Here is a 9414-nt window from a genome sequence, read left to right on the forward strand (position 1 = left end):
TTGTCCATTTATTTGCGCGTTATCCAAGAAACAACAGCTTCCAATATTGCGACAAAGTCATACAAAACTATCTCAAAAAATACACCTCCAACTTTGCCAAACACAATTTCAAACACTTTTTACATACAACCTAAACTTTGGCTGGAGGGGGCGATTGGAAGAAAACTGAAATATCGCGCACATTTTCAAACCGCTTTAATTCAATTCTGATTACATTGCATATGGTTATAGTATTGGATAGAAAAGAGTCTCAAGTTCTAAAAATGTTAATTTTTTCTCTGAGTGGAACACAAGTCCTTTTGGCAGCACTTTCCCCGACCAGGAAGTAAATGCAAGATGTTTATGCTGCTTAACACTCTGCGATTACATGGTCATGCATTTATGACCGGAACACACCTTGTACGCCTTCCTCTGGGTGGCAAGAGTACGTCGAGGAGGGAATTATGCGTTTATCTTGTTCTGACGTGAATAAGACCTATTCTTTTGACATGACCGTCATTTCAGGAAGTCAGAGCCTGCGACTTGGGAGAGATATGTTTCTGTTTTGCTGCGTTTCGGATGTGAACTATCTCCAGCCGATTTGATTTGATAAGTGCCATGTCATCGTGATGTATGTTTCTTTCAATATAGTTTATCAGTTATTTGAATTTTTCTATAGTTTTGCGGTGTCGTAATGTTCTGTTGTTTATCTCTCGACGATCCCATCTAAATTTGAAGGGATTAAACGTTGGGAGCAACTTGAACTCGACATTCTTGATGAAAAGCCAAGTAGACAATATTATGTATTTCATATATCTGTCGTGCATGTCTACTGTCGCGCGCGCCAGTGTGTCTGTCTGGCGTGTCTATTCTAATATTGCGCTACATTTAGTTTCGATGAAAACAATTTATAAATCGAAATATTGTCTGAATCACAAATCCTGTCTTTCAATTGCGCTACCAAGTATGTATTTCTCAGATGTTTTATGAGGAGATTAGGTATTGATGTCGTGTCTGTAATGTTATGGCTGCTTCTTATGCAGCTGAAATGTAAATTATGATTTATCACATAAATAATCCTTTTAACAAAACAAATCGATATACAATAATAGTTAAAGCTGTGATCTTATGATTGTTTCTTGTTATGGCTATATATATCTTCATTGGTCGACATTAGTGATACTAGGACGGGTAAAATCGATGCAGTTAGAAAAGTGCTCTCTTTTGTACGGTGGTTAGCTATTAATTTACATATTTTGTTCTTCCCTGTACAATTTACAAATCGACATGGTGGTTAGATTCACAACATGTCTGCCTCTTCTATGCTATGACTTGTGGTGTTATGTAGAAAGTTAAAATTATTTTAAACAAAGCTTTTTTGAATTTGAGTCTGCCTTTTAGTGAATGTGGGGGACAGTGGCGCTGCAGCACTCCGCACGGTATTTGTAACGTTAAATAATCGATCAAATTGAGACGGGTCTATCTGTTTTTCAATACAGGAGATAACAACTAACGCTAATTTTCTAGTCTTGCGCAACTCTCAACAGTGACATGACATCACCATTGTTTCCAGGTGCTCACTTCTTCTTTCACAAGATAACCTCAACTATTCAAGAGTGTGACATCCATGGAAAAGGTAGGAATGAAAACAGGGTGATTAGAAACCAGTATTCAATGACTCACTTGACACAGTTGACTAACTTCTTGACTATAGGGGTGTTCTCGCATTAGCATATTTGTGTCTCAAAATTAAACTGCTGTGCTAAATTCTTGATCGTACAATATGCATATTATTGTTATTATTGATGAACACCTTTAGTTCTATAGAAGTTGGATTGTCTCTGTTACAGAACAATTCTTACAGCACTTTTCATGAACGAGGTTCAAATTCAGAAATTTTTACCTCTGATCTGGGGTCTGTTTATAAGCACTGATGATGAAGCGACCCGCTACGTCTTCTCTGGTGTCTGTACAGTCATCACGTTTCAATGAAGGCATGGACGTCACAGCCATTATAATACAAAAATGATACAGAGACCCTCTTTTCTCAACTTGCCCTCAAGCTGAAGCATCGACCAGCTCGTTCAATCGTTTTTCCAGCAATCTTTCCGTCATGTTTTCAGTCGTTATAGTTTTAAAACATAATGTAGTTAATTTGAGCCGTTATATCAAATTTATCCGTTAGGGATTTTGAGAATTCTTTGTTGTGCGTTCTGAAAGTTGACACACGTTTAGAGTCGTCGTTGTGGTACAATTTCCGAGACAGAAGACATCTACGACCAAAAACGTTAAATAACTAAAAGAACTAATCTGCCCAAGAATATGATGCAAGAAATCCCTCAAAGTAAGTCAATATTTATACTAATAAAACCTGTTCTTCAAATATCTATAAAGCGCAAATTCGTCACATATTTGTTTATGGCATCTCACTTGGCCCGCCTGTATTGAAACATAAGGATAATTTAAAATGTAAATCCGCGTGCATAAAACTATATTGCTTTCGAATTGCTGTCACCCTCTCTATTTTAGTCAGTATAATGATTAGCTTATCATTACAACTAATCACTCTGATACGCTGACCGTCAGAAATTAGGCTTGATTTCCTAGATTTGTTATATGCTACACCGTTTTGTTGAACTAAATATGACGCTTTCGAACAAAGTAATATGTGTATTGCTACAATGATGCATTACCACGGTGTCCATCGGGAAGATTCTGGAGGCAGCAGTTATGAAAAATCAAGTATTCCTTTGCGCCAGTATTACTGAAATATAGCCGCTCGATTTGCTTGGAAATCCTGCTTCAAACGTAACGTTCATGTTCATGTGGCATATGCTAACTTATACAGTTTTATTTGTTTTTTCGCATGGGAGAAAAAAACGCTTAGAAAAAGAAAAAAAAAAGAAAAAAAAATATCTCGAACTATGTCTGAAATCCGAACTGGGTCTTCCCAATTGCTATGCTTGTCTATTTTCATGATGATCTCTCTCCATTTGATGGAGTTAGAATAGTGGTGTATTTTGCTAACGTGTTTAGCTAATAGATTTACATATTTTGTCTTCCCTGTAAAACATTTTAAAAATCTGAAATGGTGGCTTTATTCACAAGATSTGTATCTTTCATCTGGTGTCTTGGACTTGTGATTTAATGATATTTAGATGCTACTATCTACTTTTGAAGCTATGCTAGGTATGCTAATTAGTGTGTGGGGGGTGTGGGGGGTGCTCCCGGATCCGGGGTAGAGGCTCGTGAAAGGTTAAAAAGAAAAATATATAATAATGGTTAGTCCTCGGGGTTTTGCCTGCTACATAAGTTATGTTATACTTACAGACATGATTCAAACAGTTTTAGAAACTTCAGAGTGTTTTCCATCCAAATCTACTAATAATATGCATGTCTTATATTCTGGGGATGAGTAGAAGGAAATTGGGCACAATAGTGAATTTGCTGCCCCCTATCCTAGAGAAGTTAAGAGCTCTGTTTACTTCGGCTCCTTTGCTGGCCCATCCGGATCCATCTTTGGTGTTCATAGTGGAGGTGGACGCATCCGAGGCTGGGATAGGAGCCGTGCTCTCACAGCGCTCGGGGACACCACCAAAACTCCGCCTCTGTGCTTTCTTCTCGAAGAAGCTCAGCCCAGCGGTGCGTAACTATGATGTGGGGGACCGGGAGCTGTTGGCTGTGGTTAAAGCGTTGAAGGCGTGGAGACATTGGCTTGAGGGGGCTAAACACCCTTTTCTCATCTGGACTGACCACCGCAACCTGGAGTACATCCGGGCAGCGAGGAGACTGAATCCTCGTCAGGCAAGGTGGGTCATGTTTTTACCCCTTTTGTGTTTACTTTGTCCTACAGACGCACTGTCCCGGCTGTATGACACAGAGGAGCGACCCATGGATCAGACTCCCATACTCCCGGCCTCTTGCCTGGTAGCGCCGGTCGTGTGGGAGCTGGACGCGGACATTGAGCAGGCGTTGCGTACAGAGCCTGCTCCCCTCCAGTGTCCTGTCGGGCGTATGTACAGTACATTCCGTCCGCTGTCCGTGACCAGTTGATCTATTGGGCCCACACGTCACCCTCCTCTGGTCATCTGGGGATCGGCCGGACGGTGCGCTGTCTGACTGGGAAGTACTGGCGGCCCACATTGGCTAAGGACGTGAGGGTTTATGTTTCCTCCTGCTCGGTGTGTGCCCAGTATAAGGCTCCGAGACACCTGCCCAGAGGTAAGCTACACCCCTTACCCGTTCCACAACGACCTTGGTCACACCTGTCTGTGGATTTTTTAACCGATCTACCTCTTTCACAGGGAAACACTACTATCTTGGTCGTTGTGGATCATTTCTCGAAGTCCTGTCGTCTCCTCCCTCTGCCCGGTCTTCCTACAGCACTACAGACTGCGGAAGCCCTGTTAACTCACGTCGTTGGGCACTACGGGGTGCCTGAGGATATAGTGTCTGATTGGGGTCCCCAGTTCACATCGAGAGTTTGGAAGGCGTTCATGGAACGTCTGGGCGTCTCGATCAGCCTTACCTCGGGTTTTCACCCCGAGAGTAACGGGCAGGTAGAGAGAGTCAACCAGGAWGTGGGCAGGTTTCTGCGGTCCTATTGCCAGGACCGGCCGGGGGAGTGGGCGGCGTTCGTGCCCTGGGCCGAGATGGCACAGAACTCACTTCGCCACTCCTCCACTAACCTCTCCCCCTTTCAGTGCGTATTGGGGTACCAACCGGATCTGGCGCCATTGCATCAGGGTCAGACCGAGGCTCCTGCGGTTTACGACTGGTTCAGGCGCGCGGAGGAGACATGGGACGCCGCCCATGTTCACCTCGAGCGAGCCATGCATCGCCAGAAGAACAGCGTGGACCGTCACCGCAGTGAGACCCCGGTGGTCGCACCGAGGGACCGGGTCTGGCTCTCGACCCAAAACCTGCCCCTCCACCTTCCCTGCCGGAAGCTGGGTCCGCGGTTTATGGGGCCATTCAAAGTCCTGAGGAGGGTGAACGAGGTGGGTTACAGATTACAGCTTCCCTCTGACTACCGTATTAACCCCTCATTCCATGTGTCTCTCCTCAGGCCGGTGGTGGCTGGTCCGCTCCAGGAATCTGAGGTGCAGAGGTCCCTCCGCCTCCTCTGGACACCGAGGGGACCCCGGCAAACTCTGTTTGTTCCATCCTGGATTCGAGGCGTCGGGCAGGGGGCCTTCAGTACATCAAGGAGTTGGAGGGGTGCGGTCCGGAGGAGAGGTGTTGGGTCCCGGTTTGCGGATTGTTAATTACGGACAAACCCGACATGCGCGAGGAGTTATCACTCCATGTAAGGCCGGAGTTGCAAACCTCGCAGCTCAGCCCATCTAACGGGTCGTGCCCCCAAGGCTGTGTCGGCGTGTCCGCTGGTAGCAAGCGCGTCAAGGGGTGGGGGGAGGGGGGGCCACTGTCAAACGACTTCCACCGAAGGTCTGGCTCCTGCTGCCTTGTTTCAGGAAAAAAAAGCGGGACGTTCGGAACGATATGACGTAACCAGAAGCTTTCCTAGCCATCACCATCTCCATTTTTCATATTCCCATTTGGTTTTGTCTTGTTCGCAATTAGCACCTACTGGTTCTTCATTTCATAATTATTGTAATGTATTTTAGCCCTCTGTTGCCTCCATGTTTTTTTGGTGTGTAATATGTTGTTTTTTGTATAGTGATATTGTCAGGCATCTTTAATGTTTTGCTTATGTTCATGGTTTATAGGCTTATAGTTATCTTTTGTTTTTTTATGTGGCTGTTCATTTATAAAAGGAACGTGAATTAAAATGCGCCTGTTCAAGACACATTAGCATAATGGATTCATACTATCTCTGCTCTCCTGCACCCTGAATTTCGCCTTGCCCTGTTTACCACCTTGACAAGCAATGGCTTACAGGCAAAATTGATGGCGCCGCATGCAATCTGGTTTCGCCTTAGTGGGACTATCATTTGTTTTTTCACAGGACATGCCCCAACAACACCTCCTGGCTGTGTAAGGGCTATTCTATGAAAACAAAAAGAAGATTTAGAGAGTGGTATGAGGATGCTGGGCAACTCGAGACCTTTGGGCTCTTCAACAAAACACCTGTAAATCAACCCAATTGAGCAATGTAATTAGGGGAAAATGGAATTGGAAACCACAGAGTGAACCAGGAAATGCAGAAAACAACAGAGATGACTTCCTCTGCATATGTGAGACCACACAATCCACTTGCAAGACTGTATGGAAAAAAGCATTCGCATCGTGAAAAGCTAGGTGGAGGAAAAAACGCCGTCCAGACGTGTGAGTAAGGGCAGAAATCAAAAGGCTAAAGGTGTGCTACTCATTTGAAGAAAAATCTCACAATAGTGAAAAATAGATATTTGATGTTGTTTAACAATTTTTTGGATTTACTTATGATTCCAATTTTCACATAAATGTGTTATTTCATAGTATTTGCAATGTCTTCACACTTTATTAATTGATATTCAATGTTGAAAAATAATACAAAAAGAAAAACGACTTCAATGTGTACGATGTTGTAAACGTTTATGACTGACAACTGATTAGTGTATGAGATCAAATTGCGTGTTTTGGCTCTATAACCTGTTTAGTATAATCATGACATGCTTAAAAACAGACAAAATAGATAATATAGGCTAAAGGCCAAGACAAATAAAAAAGACCGACCAGTGGCAAGAATAAATTCAACCACATCTTTGTTTCATATCATAATTAAACAATTGTTGTTTACCTTTCTAGGACAAAACAGCGTTTCTAGAACCCCCACCCCCCCCCCCCCCAATCATTCCGCTGAAAAAGGCAGCGACAAGCGAAAATTCACAAAATAGTTTTTGAAAAAATATGTAACTATTACAAACACTAAACAGTCAAATACAAGCGCAAATGAAACAGACATAAACATCATTGTTAATCTACCCATCGGTGTCCAATTTTTAAAATGTTATTACAGCGAAAAACACAACCATATTATTTATGTTAGATCACCACCAAATCCAAAAAACACACAGCCATTTTTCCCAGCCAAAGATAGTCACACAAAAGCAGAAATAGAGATAACATTAATCACTAACCTTTGATAATCTTCATCAGATGACACTCATAGGACATCATGTTACACAATACATTTATGTTTTGTTCGATAATGTGCATATTTATATCCACAAATCTCGGTTTACATTGGCGCCATGTTCAGAAATGCCTCCAAAATATCCGGAGTAATTACAGAGAGCCACGTCAAATAACAGAAATACTCATAAACTTTGATGAAAGATACATGTTTTAGATATAATTAAAGATACACTGGTTCTTAAGCTGCAGCTGGCCAAGAACAGAGCGACACGTTTTGCTCTTAATTGTAATCAGAGGGCTAATATGAATACTATGCGTGCCAGTCTCTCTTGGCTACGAGTTGAGGAGAGACTGACTGCATCACTTCTTTTTATAAGAAACATTAATGTGTTGAAAGTCCCAAATTGTTTGCATAGTCAACTTACACAGAGCTCTGACACACACACTTATCCCACCAGACATGCCACCATTCAAGAAAACATACATAATTATATAGAGCCCTTACTGCATGGAACTTCCTTCCATCTCATATTGCTCAAATAAACAGCAAACCTGTTTTCAAAAAACAGATTAATGATGGTGTTGGAGTTGTGGTAGGCCACACAGTCGTGGGTGAACAGAGAGTACAGGAGGGTAAGCACTGACCCCTGAGTGTTGAGGATCAGCGTGGCAGATGTGTTGTTGCCTACCCTTACCACCTGGGGGTGGCCCGTCAGGAAGTCCATGCTCCAGTTGCAGAGGGAGGTGTTTAGTCCCAGGATCATTAGCGTAGTGATGAGCTTTGAATTTTCGTCTGTTTTTAAAAAAAAACTAGCTTGGCCACTAAGAACTGTAGATTTGGCCTTGTGTTTTAGGTCTGTGGTTCCCAACCAGGGGTACTGTCACGAATACTACCGAAGGTGGCTCCCCTTCCCGTTCGGGTGGCGCTCGGCGGTCGTCGTCGCCGGTCTACTAGCTGCCACCGATCCCTTTTTCCTTTTCGTTTATGTCTGTCTAATTGTTTTCACCTGTTCCTTGTTGGGGTTTTGGGAGGTGTACTATTTAGTTTCGTTTCGCCCGCTAGTGTTTGTGCGGGCTTATTGGTTGTCATTGTACGTAGGAGGTGTATTTTTGATTTTGGGTTTTCGCTGTCCAGTTTATTTAACAGTGGTCTTTGGGTTGTGTTTGCGCCTGTGTTTTGGCGTCACCCATTTTTGTACCTGTTCCTGTTGACTGTGGACATTAAAGCGTTTGTTCCCGTGAAACTTCTGCTCTCTGCGCCTGACTCCACACCCATCATTCTCCTGACGTTACAGAAGCCCGCACCCTTCCGATGGAGTCAGCAGGAGCAGCGACCACCCCTCTCCCCACGATGGAGGAGAGAGTCCTGCATCATACGTCCATCCTCCATCGCATTGGATCAGCAATGGATCAGATGATGGAGAGGATGGACCGTTGGGAGAGGAGTGGTCTCCCTACTACCCCACCTACCCTCCCACCAGCAACTCTACCATCTCCTCCAGCGGGATCCGGTGCCAGCGCCCTGCGCATCACGCCTCCGAGGGAGTACGATGGAGCAGCGGTTGGGTGCCAGGGATTTCTGCTACAACTTGATCTCTACCTGGCCACCATTCGGCCTGCTCCCTCGGACGAGGAGAGCGTGAGTGTCCTCGTTTCCTGCCTGTCAGGTAGGGCCCTGGAGTGGGCCAACGCCGTCTGGTATGGGCCCGACTCAGCGAGGGGTCACTACCTGGAGTTCACCCGCCATTTCCGGGCTGTGTTCGATCATCCCCCGGATGGCCGAGCGGCGGGTGAGAGGTTGTTCCATCTCCGGCAGGGGACGAGGAGCGCGCAGGATTTTGCATTGGACTTCCGAACCTTGGCTGCTGGAGCAGGGTGGAACGACAGGGCCCTGATAGACCATTACAGGTGTAGCCTAAGGGGGGACGTCCGCAGAGAGCCGGCTTGTCGGGACACTACACTCAGCTTGGATGAGCTGATTGACATGTCAATCCGGCTAGACCATCTGCTGGCTGCTCGCGGACGTTCTGAAAGGGTCCTGTCAGTTCCACCTCCTGCCCCCCCCGCTCCCATTCCTATGGAGCTAGGAGGGGCTGCGTCTAGGGAGACCGGAGGAGGAGGCTCCTCCTGTACCCATTGTGGCCGGAGAGGGCACACTTCCGGTCGGTGCTGGAGGAGTCCATCTGGGAGTCGAGAGGGCACTCCTCGGTCACCCCAGGTGAGTCAGCACCACACTCTCCCAGAGCTTCCTGTTGGTCACATGTTTTTGTTAATCTGTTTTCTAAGGTTTTTCCCATCTCTCCAGCATAAGGCGCTAGTCGATTCAGGCGAAGCGGGGAATTTTATTGATCGCGGACT

The sequence above is a fragment of the Salvelinus sp. IW2-2015 genome, linkage group LG14, assembly GCF_002910315.2.
Source record: "Salvelinus sp. IW2-2015 linkage group LG14, ASM291031v2, whole genome shotgun sequence".
In the NCBI taxonomy this organism is placed as follows: domain Eukaryota; kingdom Metazoa; phylum Chordata; class Actinopteri; order Salmoniformes; family Salmonidae; genus Salvelinus; species Salvelinus sp. IW2-2015.